This window comes from Bos mutus, chromosome 7, assembly GCF_027580195.1.
Source record: "Bos mutus isolate GX-2022 chromosome 7, NWIPB_WYAK_1.1, whole genome shotgun sequence".
Classification (NCBI taxonomy): Eukaryota; Metazoa; Chordata; class Mammalia; order Artiodactyla; family Bovidae; genus Bos; species Bos mutus.
In genome coordinates, this window is record NC_091623.1 from 105858404 (window position 1) to 105871561 (window position 13158).

The 13158-nt window shown below is 39.8% G+C and overlaps 1 protein-coding gene and 1 pseudogene across 2 annotated transcripts in view; both read left to right on the forward strand.

The window, feature by feature from the left end:
* The window catches only part of MRPL22 (mitochondrial ribosomal protein L22), a 35546-nt gene that overhangs the window by 8834 nt on the left and 13554 nt on the right, over nucleotides 1-13158 (forward strand). The gene's annotated exons all lie outside the window — the stretch shown is intronic.
* LOC102271992 (PITH domain-containing protein 1 pseudogene) lies at nucleotides 2988-13152 on the forward strand (annotated as a pseudogene).

Sequence of the window (13158 nt, forward strand, 5' to 3'; positions counted from 1 at the left end):
CGGTTTGGTTGTCTCAAACAAGGAATCAGGTTCACGTTGAGGTGCTCAATGCTTCACATTGAGGTGACATTTGAGCTGGGACTTAAAACAGGACATGCATTTCATTCAGGAGATAAGGAAGAGAGAACAATGTGAGCAAAAGTGTAAAGATATAAAAGTATGTGGCTTGTACAGGGAACAATGAATGTCTGTGCCTTAAGGTAAATAAGCTACGATGGTCAGCTTGGGGTTAGAGTATGAGAGGCCTTCTATGTCTTATTAAGGAGCTTGGACTATATTCTGAGCAGCAGGGAAGCACCAAAGTTTGTTGTTATTTGAATATATCCAGATGCAAGGAAAAGTAGACAATATGGTGATCCCACATGAACCCATCATCCAACTCCAGCACTATTAACTCATGGCCTTTCTTGTTTTTTCTTTGGCCCTTGCTTTCCCCCATCATATTTTGAAACAAATCCCAGATAGTTTATTATTTCATCAATAAATATTTCACAGTGTATCTTATTTAAAAGTATTGAATGTCCAGTGTTCAAATTTCCAGTGGTTAAATAACTTTTATACTTTTAAAGTTATAGTAGTCCACACTTAAAGAAATTCCTTGAGCATTTCTTATTTCTTGTAAAGTCAGTTTAGTGATGAGGAACCCCTTTAGCTTTTGCTTGTCTAGAAAACTCTCTCCTTCAGTTCTTTTTTTTTTCTCTTGAAGCAATTGTCTACATATATGTATTTCAGTTTTTTTCTTTGCTTTTACTTTTAATCGGAGGACAGCTGCTTTACAATATTGTGTTGGCTGCTGCCATACAACAAAGTGAATCAGTCATAAGTATACATATGTCCACTCCCTCACCACCCACCACCCCCATCCCACCCCTCTAGGTTGTCAGAGGACCTTGTTGAGCTGCCTGTGTGACGCAGCAACTTTCCATTAGCTTTTCTACATATGATAATGTATATATTTCATTGCTACTCTCTCAGTTCGTCCCACCCTCACCTTCTCCTCCTGTGTCCAAAAGTCCATTCTGTATGTTTGCATCTCTGTTCCTGCCCTGAAAATAGCTTAATCAGTACCATTTTTCTAGATTCCAGAAAGCGTTAGTAGCGTTAACATACGATACTTATTTTTCTCTTTCTGACTTTCTTCACTCTGTATAATAGGTTCTGTGTTCATCTACCTCATTAGAACTGATTCAACCATGTTCCTTTTTTATGGCTGAATAATATTCCATTGTATGTATGTACCACAACCTCTTTATCCGTTCATCTGTCGATGGATATCTAGGTTGCTTCTGTAACCTAGATATTGTAAATAGTGGTACAGTGAACATTGGCTTACATGCGTCTTTTTCAGTTATGGTTTCCTCATGGTGTATGCCCAGTAGTGGGATTGCTGGGTCATATGGTAATTTTATTCATAGTTTTTAAGGAATCTCCATACTGTTCTCCATAGTGGCTCTATCAGTTTACATTCCCACCAGCAGTGCAAGAGGATTCCCTTTTTTCCACACCTTCTCCAGCATTTATTGTTTGTAAATTTTTTGATGATGGCCATTCTGACTGGTGTGATGTGTTACCTCATTTCCTTTTCTCTAGTAATGAACGATGTTGAACATCTCTCCATGTGTTTGTTGACCATTTGTATGTCTTCTTTGGAGAAATGCCTCTTTAGTTCTCACACCCATTTTTTGATTGGGTTATTTGTTTTTCTGGTATTGAGCAGCATCAACTGCTTATATATTTTGGAGATTAATCCTTGCTCAATTGTTTCACAGGCATTTATTTCCTCCCATTCTGAGGGTTGTCTTTTCGTCTTGTTTGTAGTTTGCTTTGCTGTGCAGAAGCTTTTAAGCTTAATTAGGTCCCACTGTTTATTTTTGTTTTTATTTCCATTACTCTGGGAGGTGAGTCAAAGAGGTTATTGCTGTGATTTATGTCAAAGAGTGTACTGCCTATGTTTTCCTCTAAGAGTTTTATAGTGTCTGGCCTTACGTTTAGGTCTTTTATCCAGTTTGAGTTTATTTTTGTGTATGGTGTAAGGAAGTGTTGTAGTTTCATTCTTCTACATGAGGTTGACCAGTTTTCCCAGCACCACTTATTGAAGAGGCTCTCTTTTCTCCACTGTATATTCTTGCCTCCCGAGTCAAAGATAAGGTACCCATAGGTATGTGTATTTATCTCTGGAGTTTCTATTTTGTTCTGTTGATCTGTATTTCTGTTTTTGTGCCAATACCATACTGTCTTGACTGACAATAGCTTTGTAGTATAGTCTGAGATCAGGATGGTTGATTCCTCCAGCTCCCTTCTTATTTGTCTAGTTTGTTTGGGTATTTGGAGTCTTTTTGTTTTCATACAAATAGTGAAATTTTTTGTTCTAGTTCTCTGAAACATGCTGTTGGTAGTTTGGTGGGGATTGCGTTGAATCTGTAGCTTGCTTTGGGTAGTGTAGTCATTTGCACAGTATTGATTCTTCCAATCCAGTGATATGGTACGTCTCTCCATCTGTGTCGTATTTGATTTCTTTCATCAGTGTCTTACAGTTTTCTGCATACAGGTCTTTTGTCTCCTTAGGTAGGTTTATTCCTTGGAATTTTGTTCTTTTTGTTTCAGTGGCGAATGGGATTGTTTCCTTAATTTCTTTTTCTGACTATTTGTTGTTAGTGTATAGGAATGCAAGGGATTTCTCTCTTAATTTTGTATCCTACAACTTTACTGTAAATTCATTGATCAGCTCTAGTAATTTTCTGGTGGCTCCTTTAGGCATTTCTATGTGTAGAATCATATCATCTGCAAACAGTGAGAGTTTCGCTTCCTCTTTTCCAATCTGGATTCATTTAATTTCTTTTTCTTCTCTGATTGCTGTGGCTAAAACTTGTGAAGCTATATTGAATAATAGTGGTGAGAGTGAGCACCTTTGTCTTGTTCCTGATCTTAGAGGAAATAGTTTCAGTTTTTCACCATTAAGAAAAATGTTTGCTTGGAGTTTGTCGTATATGGCCTTTATTATGTTGAGGTAGGTTCCTGCTATCCCCATTTTCTGGTGTCTTTCCTTCAATTCTGAATGGTAACTTCGCCAGATAGAGTATTCTTGGTTGGAAGTTTATTCTTTTTCCTTTTGTTGCTGTGCTTGGGTGAGTTCTACTGCCTTTTCTTAAAGTTGACAGATTCTTTCTTCTGCTTCATTGAGTTTGTTGTTGATATTCCTCAAGTGTATTTTTCAGTGCAGTAATTCTTCAGCTCTGTGACTTCTGTTGCTTCCCTGGTAGTTCAGCTGGTAAAGAATCCACCTGCAGTGCTGGAGACCCCAGTTTGATTCCTGGGTCAGGAAGATCCCCTGGAGAAAGGACAGGCTATCCACTCCAGCATTCTTGGGCTTCCCCTATGGCTCAGCTGGTAAAGAATCCGCCTGCAATGCGGAAGACCTGGGTTTGATCCCTGGGTTGAGAAGATTCCCTGGAGAAGGGAAGGGGTGTCCATGCTGGTATTCTGGCCTGGAGAAATCCATGGACTGTATATTTTCTTATATTTTCCACTCTTTGTTGAAGTTTTCACTCTTTTCATCCATTTGTCTTCCCAATTCAGTGGGCATCTTGCTGACCATTAATTTGAACTCTTTATTAGGTAAATTACTTATCTCTGTTTCCTTAAGAATTTTTTGTGAGGTTTTTATCTTGTTAACTCATTTGGAACATATTCCTCTGTGTCTTCATTCCACTTGACTCTCTGTGTTGGTTTCTATACAGTAGAAGAAACAACCACTTCTCCCAGTCTTGAAGGAGTGGCCTCATGTAGGAGGTGAAACTTTTCATTCATCCCTGCCACAGCTTTTGTTTGTCTTTCAAACTTCTGTGTTTGCACAAGTGGCAAATGGCTCCCATTTGTTGAGGTTGTGCCGAGAATAGTGTTCCAAAGAGGAGTTCAGCACCTGGATTCAGTCTGACTGGAAGCTAGACCCTCAGGCAGCAAATTTATAAGTATGCAAATATATTCAGTTCTGGGGGGCCACAAAGGTAAGCCCTGTTGGCCCCCAGAGCCAGGAGATCTGTCCTCTGGGCAGTGGTTGCAAAAATCAGGATACTCTCTCCAGATGAGTGTATGAGCTTCTTTTTGGGAAGATATTGGTAAGCTGGAGTAAGGCAGAGAAAGGGCTCCAAGCTGATGTCTACAGCTTGCGTTATTTTTTGTTTTGTTTTGTTTCTTGGCTGCACTGCAAGGCATGTAGTATTTTAGTTCCCCAGCCAAAGATTAAACCTGTGCCTCCTGCATTGGAAGCATGAGGTCTTAACCACTGGAAACCAGGGAAGACCCCAGCCTGCATTCTTGAGAGCTGCTTCAGAGGCTACTAATGTGTTGCAGACTTAAGGCTTTTCACTCAATCAAAAGTTCCAGGACTGCAGTGTGGTCTCCTCCATAAAAAGACTGAGGAGTGTGCCTTGGTCTGCTTCTGTGCAGTCACCTGAGGATGGTGGCCTGCCATGAACCATCCTTCCCCAATGGCCGCAGTCCCATGAGACCCAGAACACAAGCCCCTCTGACCATGAGGGCCAGATGATCAAGGGGCATCCCTTGGACGTCAGCTGCAGAAGCTATACCAGACGTGTGTAAAGCTCCCCTCCAGAGACACTGGTGCTTTGTAGCCTGGCAGAGGATGAGTGCTAAAATAGTGTCTACAACCTCCCCACCACCAGCCCCAACTTTGGAAAGGATTACAGTCAGCCCCTTGATATGTATTGTTTGCTTAGAAGCTTGCCTCCAGGCCAGTTAGGATGGTTAGCTAGTAGGCCACCTTCATAGAAAGACAGACCTCAAAGGTCTGTTGCCTCTTGCTGTGTCCCAGGGGTGGCAACTGTTTAAGAACTCTTTCGCCATTGGTTGCATTCCTGAGGGACCCACAAGTAAGTTTAAGCCTCTGATTACCAGAGCCAAGTGATGTAGAAGTGTCCCCTGGCAGCGGTCATAAAATTCATGGTGCCAGACAGGGTTATAAGCTCTTTTCTGGGCGACACCTATTACTACAGTTCCATGTGAACAGGAACGTAAGCTCCTCTGACCTCCAGAGCCAGACAATCAAGAGTTACCTCCTGGGGTACCAGATGCATATAAAGGCTCTCTTCTGGGAGATAGATACTGGTTCTCTGGAGCATGGTAAAGGAGAGAGCAAAGATGGTGCCTACCAGGCTCCTTCCCTGGAGAGTGTTGCAGCAGGCTCCTAAATGTGTGTGTTAACTTGCCCTTCAGGCTGAGGGTTGGTTTGTTTGTTCGTTTAAATTTACTTTTGGCCATAACACATAGTTTGTGGGATCTTAGTTCCCTGACCAGAGATTGAGCCTCTGAACCCTCTGCAGTGAGACCTCGGTTTTAACCGTGGTACTGCTGGGGAAATCCTCAGGCTGAAGTTTTAATGTAAGCAGGTGAGCCTCCTTTATTGTAAGTGTGGAAATTGGCTGTCTCTGAGCTGAGCATTGGGGTGAGTGAGTTTCTGATTTTGACTCTTTAAGAGGTGTTTCTCTGATTGTCTCCGGCTTGTGGGTTGTAGGCCGTGAGCTCAATTGGTTTTCAAAATTAGGTGTTTTGGGGGTTCATCTCTCAAGTGTGTGTCTTAAAAGTTGCAGGGCCAGATGTGGAGTTTGAACCCTTTATTTCTCAGAGAGAAGCTCTGAGTGTTGAGTTCCCTCTCAGTTATGGGTTGCCATGGTGGGCATGGGATTTATGACAAGATTGTGAGCCAACCTCTCCTACTGCTGTGATAATTTTCTTCTTGTGTACCTGATGTGTTGTCATCCAGCCAGCCTTTAGTTTTTTTTTTTTTTTTGCTTTTAATTTCAAATTTATTAGTAACAATACATTTTTGCTTCAAAGATCTACAGCAGATGTGTGCTGATATTGTTGATTTGTTATAAATACATATTCAAATACATAATTGTTTTCTTTGTATAGTCACACACACACACTTTGTTGCCTGTATTTTAAAGTTTGACAAATACAATAGCCAAAACAAGACACAGAAGTGCTGCTGAAATGTTAATTGCCTGTATTTTAAAGTTTGACAAATACAATAGCCAAAACAAGACACAGAAGTGCTGCTTAAATGTTAATTGATGGTGCTCAGTTTACAGTTTTATGAAGACTCTCCACCTGTATTGTGTGATGTGCATTATCTTATTAGTTAATTTTTTATTTGTCAGGTATAAGTCTTTATCAAGGAACAGAATTTTTTTTAAGTGACACATGATGATATGTCATAATTTTAAAGTAAACATAACAAAATAGAAATAGACTTTCTTTGAATTTAAAGTGCCTCTTTTGTTTTTGTTTTGAGAATAGTACATTTATAATTAAGAGAAGATATTGTTCCATATGTAGCTGTAGACTCAGTGTGTCTATGGGAGGAGGTATAGGAGATTAAATAATATGTTACTGAATAACCAATGAGTCAAAGAAGTAGTCAGGAAATACCTTAAGAAAAATGGAAATGCAATATACCAGAATTTATGGGATGCAGCAAAAGCAGCTCTAAGAGGGAAATTCACAGCAACAAATGCCTACCTCAAGAAATAAGAAAAATCTTCCAAGAAACAGCCTAACTCTACACCTCTAGGAACTAGAAGAACAAATGAAGCCCAAGGTTAGTAGTCAGAAAGAAGGAAATAATAAAAATTAAAGCAGAAACAAATGAACTAGACACTAAAAAGACAAGAGAAAATACTGATAACTAAGAGCTAATTATTTGAAAAGATTAAAAAAAAAAATCCCCCAAACCTGACAAACCTTTAGCTAGACTCAACAAGAAAAAAGAGAGAGGACTTTATTATATAAAACCAGAAATGAAAAGAAGAAATGTGACAGTGATACCACAGAAATACAAAGGATCTTAAGAGACCACTATGGGACTCCCCTGGTGGTCCAGTGGTTAAGACTCCGCCTACCACTGCAGCGGATATGGGCTTGATCCCTGGTTCAGTAGAGTCCACATGCTGCAGGGCAGCTAAGCCCATGCACCGCAACAACTGAAGCCTGCGTACCCAGAGCCCAAGAGAGGCCACTGCAGTGAGAAGCCCACGGACTGCAGCTAATGAGTAGCCCCCACTTGCAGCAACTAGAGAAGGCCCATGCACAGCAGTGAAGGCCCAGTGCAGCCAAAATAAATAAATAAACTTTAAAAATACTGAAAAAAAGGAGACTACTATGAATAATTATATGCCAGCAAATTGGACAATTTAGAAGAAATGAATAAATTCCTAGAAACGCGTAACCTCAGGCTGAGTTGAATCTATGTGTGTGTGTGTGCTGTCATGTTGGACTGTTTGCAACCCCATGGACTGTAGCCCACCAGGCTTCCCTCCATGGAGTTTTCCAGGCAAGAACCCTGGAGTGGATTGCTGTTTCCTCCTACAGGAGATCTTATCAACCTAGGGATCGACCTGCGTCTCTTGTGTCTCCTGGTTTGGCAGGTGGATTCTTTACCAAGCCCTGCGCCACCTGGGAAGCATAAGGCTGAATCATAATGAAATAGAAAATCTGAGCAAACTGATTACTAGCAAGGAGACTGAATCAGTAATCAGAAACTTTCCAACAAACAAAAGTCCAGGACCAGATGGCTTCCCTGGTAAATTCTACCAAACATTCAAAGAATTAAAATCAGTCCTTCTCAAACTCTCCCCCCAAATAGAACAGGGCAGAATTCTTCCAAACACATTTTATGAGGCCAGTATTATCCTGATACCAAAACCAAATAATGTGCCACACACAAAAAATTACAGGCCAATATCCCTGATGACCACAGATGCAAAATCCTCAACAAGTTCTTAGCAAACTAAATTCACCAGTACTTTAAAAGGATTATAGAGGAGTGGTGGGGAGCGGCGGCAGCGGCAGGCTGAGGGGACGCGCGGGCAGTGGAGTTGCCCATTCGCATGGCCATAGTGGGGACGGCTGCTGCTGCGCCGCCAAACGGGAGGAGCCTCCCTAGCAGCGCGGCCTGCATGAGGGCAGCGGCCCTGGCGTCTTTAGGCCATGGGAGGAGCTGACTGACCGCTCCAAGTTTGTTGAAAGTGATGCAGATGAAGAGCTTATGTTTAATATTCCATGTACTGGCAATGTCAAGCTCAAGGGCATCATTATAATGGGAGACAATGATGACTCACACCCCTCTGAGATGAGACTGTACAGGAACATTCCACAGATGTCCTTTGATGATAGAGACAAGGAGCCAGATCAGACCTTTAGTCTGAACTGGGATCTTACAGGGGAATTAGAGTATGCTACAGAAATTTCTCATTTTTCAAATATCTGTCATCTCTCAATTCATATTTCAAAAAAATTTGGAGCTGATACCACAAAGGTCTTTTATATTGGCCTGAGAGGAGAATGGACTGAGCTTTGTTCACATGAGATGACCATCTGCAATTATGAAGCATGAGCCAATCCAGCTGACCACAGGGTCCATCAGGTAACCCCACAGACACACTTTATTTCCTAAGGTCTGGCTAAGACTCCCATAGAGGCGTTGTGTCATTGAAGAAGTATGACATCCTGTTGGGAAGGACAAAGAGAGATGGGGCTTCAAAGAGAGTTGGCTGCCACAGCCTCTGCCAAGCTTTGTCTTTGGGGCTTGCTGCAGAAACCTGGCCTGTGGAAGGTACTACACCTGCAGGAAGGGTTGTGTGGGTAGCAGGGAACAATCGTGGTTCTCTAGGGCCCTACAGAAATTGGGTCTTGGGCTGGTCAGTATCTGGCAGCCATGGATAATGCCTGCCTTCCCAGTTTATGTGGCCATGGGATCCCAAGTGTCTTGTTGCTTTGTGGCAGGATTATTTTATGACTTGTTTTTTAAAATGGAAACTATTCCTGGGCTGCGGTAAACTTTTTGAAGCCTCAGCATTGTGTTTGTATTAACCATCAGGAGGGTCTCCAACTAGAAATACTTGTCCCTGCTTGCTCCTTCTCCCTGTCATCTTTCAACATTCTTGTCAAGTTGCTCAGCTTGGAGTTGTCAGTCATGCACAGTGTCCCACGTTATAGCTTGAAGAGCAGGAATCTCCTGATGTTGCTTAATAGCTTGAGAGGGTCTTTTTTTCCTGTTGCCCAGGTAAGCGGTCTGAGGAGAGAATGGCATTGTTTCTGTGTTTGTGGGCATCCTGGTTGGGGCAAGATGGGACTTTGATATGTTTCCCTTTGGGATATCCTTAATGTTTATCAGCTTCTAACTAGTGTTGTAAGCCCAGTGGCAGAAATTTGGAGATCTCACTTCTTCTGTTCTTGGCTTTTTATTCAGTGTGACTAATAAGCTTCCTAATAAGTCCTTGCCAGACTTAAAAAAAAAAAAAAAGATCACAGACCATGATTAAGTGGGATTTATTTTAAAAATGTATTCAACACTTTGCAATTCCAAAAATGGTTCAACACATGCAAACCGGTTAATGCAATTCACCACGTTAACAAAATGAAAGATTAAAAAAAATCATATGATCATCTCAGTATGGATGTACAGAAAAAGCATTTGACAAAATTCAATATTCATTTATGATAAAAACTTTCAGTATCCATTTTTGATAAAAAGCAAGCATTGAGTGAACTTACCTGAACATAATAAAAGCCATATATGTCAAGTCCACAGCTAGCATCATACTCAGTGGTGAAAAGCTAAAAACTTTTCTTATAAGATCAGGAACAAAGATGATGATATACATACACTCTAACCACTTTTATTCAAAATGATATTAGAAGTTCTAGCTGCAGAAATTAGACAAGAAAAGAAATAAAAGGTATCCAAATAACCACTTTTATTCAAAATGATATTAGAAGTTCTAGCTGCAGAAATTAGATAAGAAAAGAAATAAAAGGTATCCAAATTGGAAAGGAAGAAGTAAAACTCTATTTACAGATAACATTTGATAAGAAAACCCTAAAGACTCCGAAAAAACTATTAAATGAATTCAGTAAAGTTGCAGGATACAAAATCAATACACAAAAACTTGTTTATATTAATAATGAACTATCAGATAATCAAGTAACCCATTTATAATGTCATCAAAAAGAATAAAATATCTAAAAATAAATTTAACCAAGGAGATGAAAGACTTGTATATTACAAACTACAGGACATTAATGAAAGAAATTGAAGAAGATAGAAATAAATGCAAAGATATTTTGTGTTCATGGATTGGAAGAATTAATATTGTTAAATGACCATACCACTCAAAGCAGTCTACAGATTCAATGCAATCCCTTTCAGAATTTCAGTGGCAGGGCTTCTTTGGTGGCTCACTGGTAAATAATCCACCTTCCAGTGCAGGAGCCACGGATTCGATGCCTCACCTGGGAAGACTCCGCGTGCTGTGGAGTGACTGAGCCTGAGCGCCACGAGCGTGGAGCCTGTACTCTAGAGCCTGGGAGCTGCAGCTACTGAGCCCACGTGTCCTAGGGCCTGTGCCTCACAGCAAGGGAAGCCACCGTGATGAGAAGCCTGCGCGCCGCAGCTGGAGAGTAGCTCGCTTATAGCAGCTAGAGAAAAGCCCACGTGGCACCAAAGATCAGCACCGCCAAAAGTAAAAAAATTAAAAAGAATTTTTCAGTGGCGTTTTTTCACAGAAATGGAACACTTTTAAAAGTTGTATGGACCCTCCAAAGACTCCAGTAACCAAAGCAATCTTGAGAAAGAAGAGCAAAGCTAAAGGCATCATGCTACCTGATTTCAAACTCTATTACAAAGCTGTGGTAGTTAGAGCAGTATGATATTGGTATAAAAATGGACACACAGATCAGTGGAACAGAATAGAGAGCCCAGAAATAAACCCACAAATATTCTGTCAATTAACTTAGGACAAAGGAGCAAGAATATATGTTGGGGAAAAGATAGTCTCTATTGGACAGCCACATGCCAAAGAAAGAAATTGGATCCTGTCTTACACCATACTCCAAAATTAAGTGGGTTAAAGACTTGAATGTATGACCTGAAACCATAAAACTCCTAGAAGAAAGCAGGCAGTAAGCTCCTTGACCTAGGTCTTGGCAATAATGTTTTTTAATCTGACACCAAAAGCAGTAACAAAAATAAACAAGTAGGTCCTTATTAAACTAAAAAACTTCTGCATAGGAAATCAGTGACATAATGGAAAGGCAAGCTACTGAATGGGAGAAAACAACTGTAGGTAATATATCTGATAAAGGGCTAATGTCTAAAGTATACAACAAACTCATATAACTAAATAGCAAAGAGACCCCAAACAATCAAATTAAAAACTGAGACGATCTGAATAGCTATTTTTCCAAGGAAGACATGCCAGTGACCAACAGGTACATGAAAAGATACTCAGTATCATAAATCATCAGAGAAATGCAAATCCAGACCACAATGAAATACTACTTCACACTTGTTAGAATGGCTGTCATCAAAAAAATACAGACTATGAAGTGTTGGCAGGGATCTGCAGAAAAGGGAAACCTTGTGCACTTTTAGTGAGAATGTAACTTGGTGGAGCCACCGTGGAAAACAGTATGGAGATTCCTCAAAAAATTAAAAATGAACAAACTACCATATGATCTAGCAATTCTACTTTTGAAGAAAACAAAAGCACTGCTTTGAAAAGATGTATACACACTCTTATCCATTGCTGCATTACAGTAGCCAGGATATGGAACAACCTCAGTGTCCATCAGTGGATGAATAGGTAAAGAGATTGTGACATATATAAATACATAAAGACACACAGAGGTATTAATCAGCTGTAAAAAAGAATGAAGTTTTGTCATTTGTGACAGGGACGACCTGGAGGGTAGTGTGATAAGTGAAATAAAGTCAGACAAAGAAAGACTTAATACAATTTCTCTTGTATGTGGAATCTAAAAAACAAAACAAAAGTAAAACTGGGCTCATAGATACAGAACAGATACAGAGAACAGGTTGATAGTTGCGGGACACTGCAACCTCTTGGGTTGACGGCTGGGGAAAATGGACAAATTGGTTTTTTTCGTCTGTTTTGTCCTTTTTTAGTTTAAATACATTGAATCAAACTTAAAAAGTCCACTCGTTAACATTTTTCTTAGTTCTCATAATCTGTATGTAGGTTCTTTATTCAGCTCCTTTTTAAAAACTCTCCTTGTGATTTGTTTGTTGAAGAAAGTGGGCTGTTGGTGTCACAGACTTCAGTACAGCTCCGATTTTGTTGAGCGTATCCCCTTCTTGTTGTTTAACAGGTGTCCCCGTCTGTCTTTTCTGTATTGAGTCAGGATTAATTCAGGTTTGTTTTTGACAGAAAGACTACTTCATAGATGGTGGGTGGTGTCTTTACATCAGGAGGCATATAAATCCACCTTTATGCATTAGTTTCTTAGGGATTACAAAATGATGTTATTTGTCTTGATTATTCAACAAAGTTGAGGAATTCTTCAGATCATGTCAGGGATCTGGTGTGTCTTTAAATCCATTTTAGGACTGAGATGACTTACAGTAGCAGATCAGTAGTCACTGGCCACCATAAAAAGGAATGAAATTTTGCCATTTGCTACAATGTAGATGAACTTCAATTAAATTATCTTTAGTGAAATAAGTGAGACTGAGAAAGACAAATATTGTATAACATATGTTGAATCTAAAATGTAAAACAAACTAGTGAATATAACAAAGAAGAAACAGACTCACAGGTGTAGAAAACTGATGGTTACCAGCAGGAAGAGGGAAAAGGGGGAGGCAAAACAGGGGTAGGAGGTTAAGTACAAGCTACTATGTATAAAATCAGTAAGCTACAAGGGTATATTGTGCAACAGGGAATATAGCCAAAATTTTATAATAACTATAAATGGAATGTAACCTTTAAAAATTGTGACTCATTATGTTGTACACCTGAAACGTACATAATGTTGTATATCATATATATATATGATGAGAAAGTCCCTAAAAAAATAAGTGTTTATTGGTCAGTAAGGATAAGATATCTTGGGCATTATAATATGTTTACTATTTGACTTAATGTGAGTTACTGACTTTTCAATCTTCCTAGCATTCAGTACACTACAAGCTGTTTGTGGTATTTTATGTAATAGTGCTCTCTGTTAACAAATATGTCCAGAATGTTCCCACTTGTTATCCTTAAATAGTTTCCATCAAAATGGAGCTGATGCTCAGAAAATAGATGTGGAGAAGATTCTAAGTGTCTCTTGCTTTAC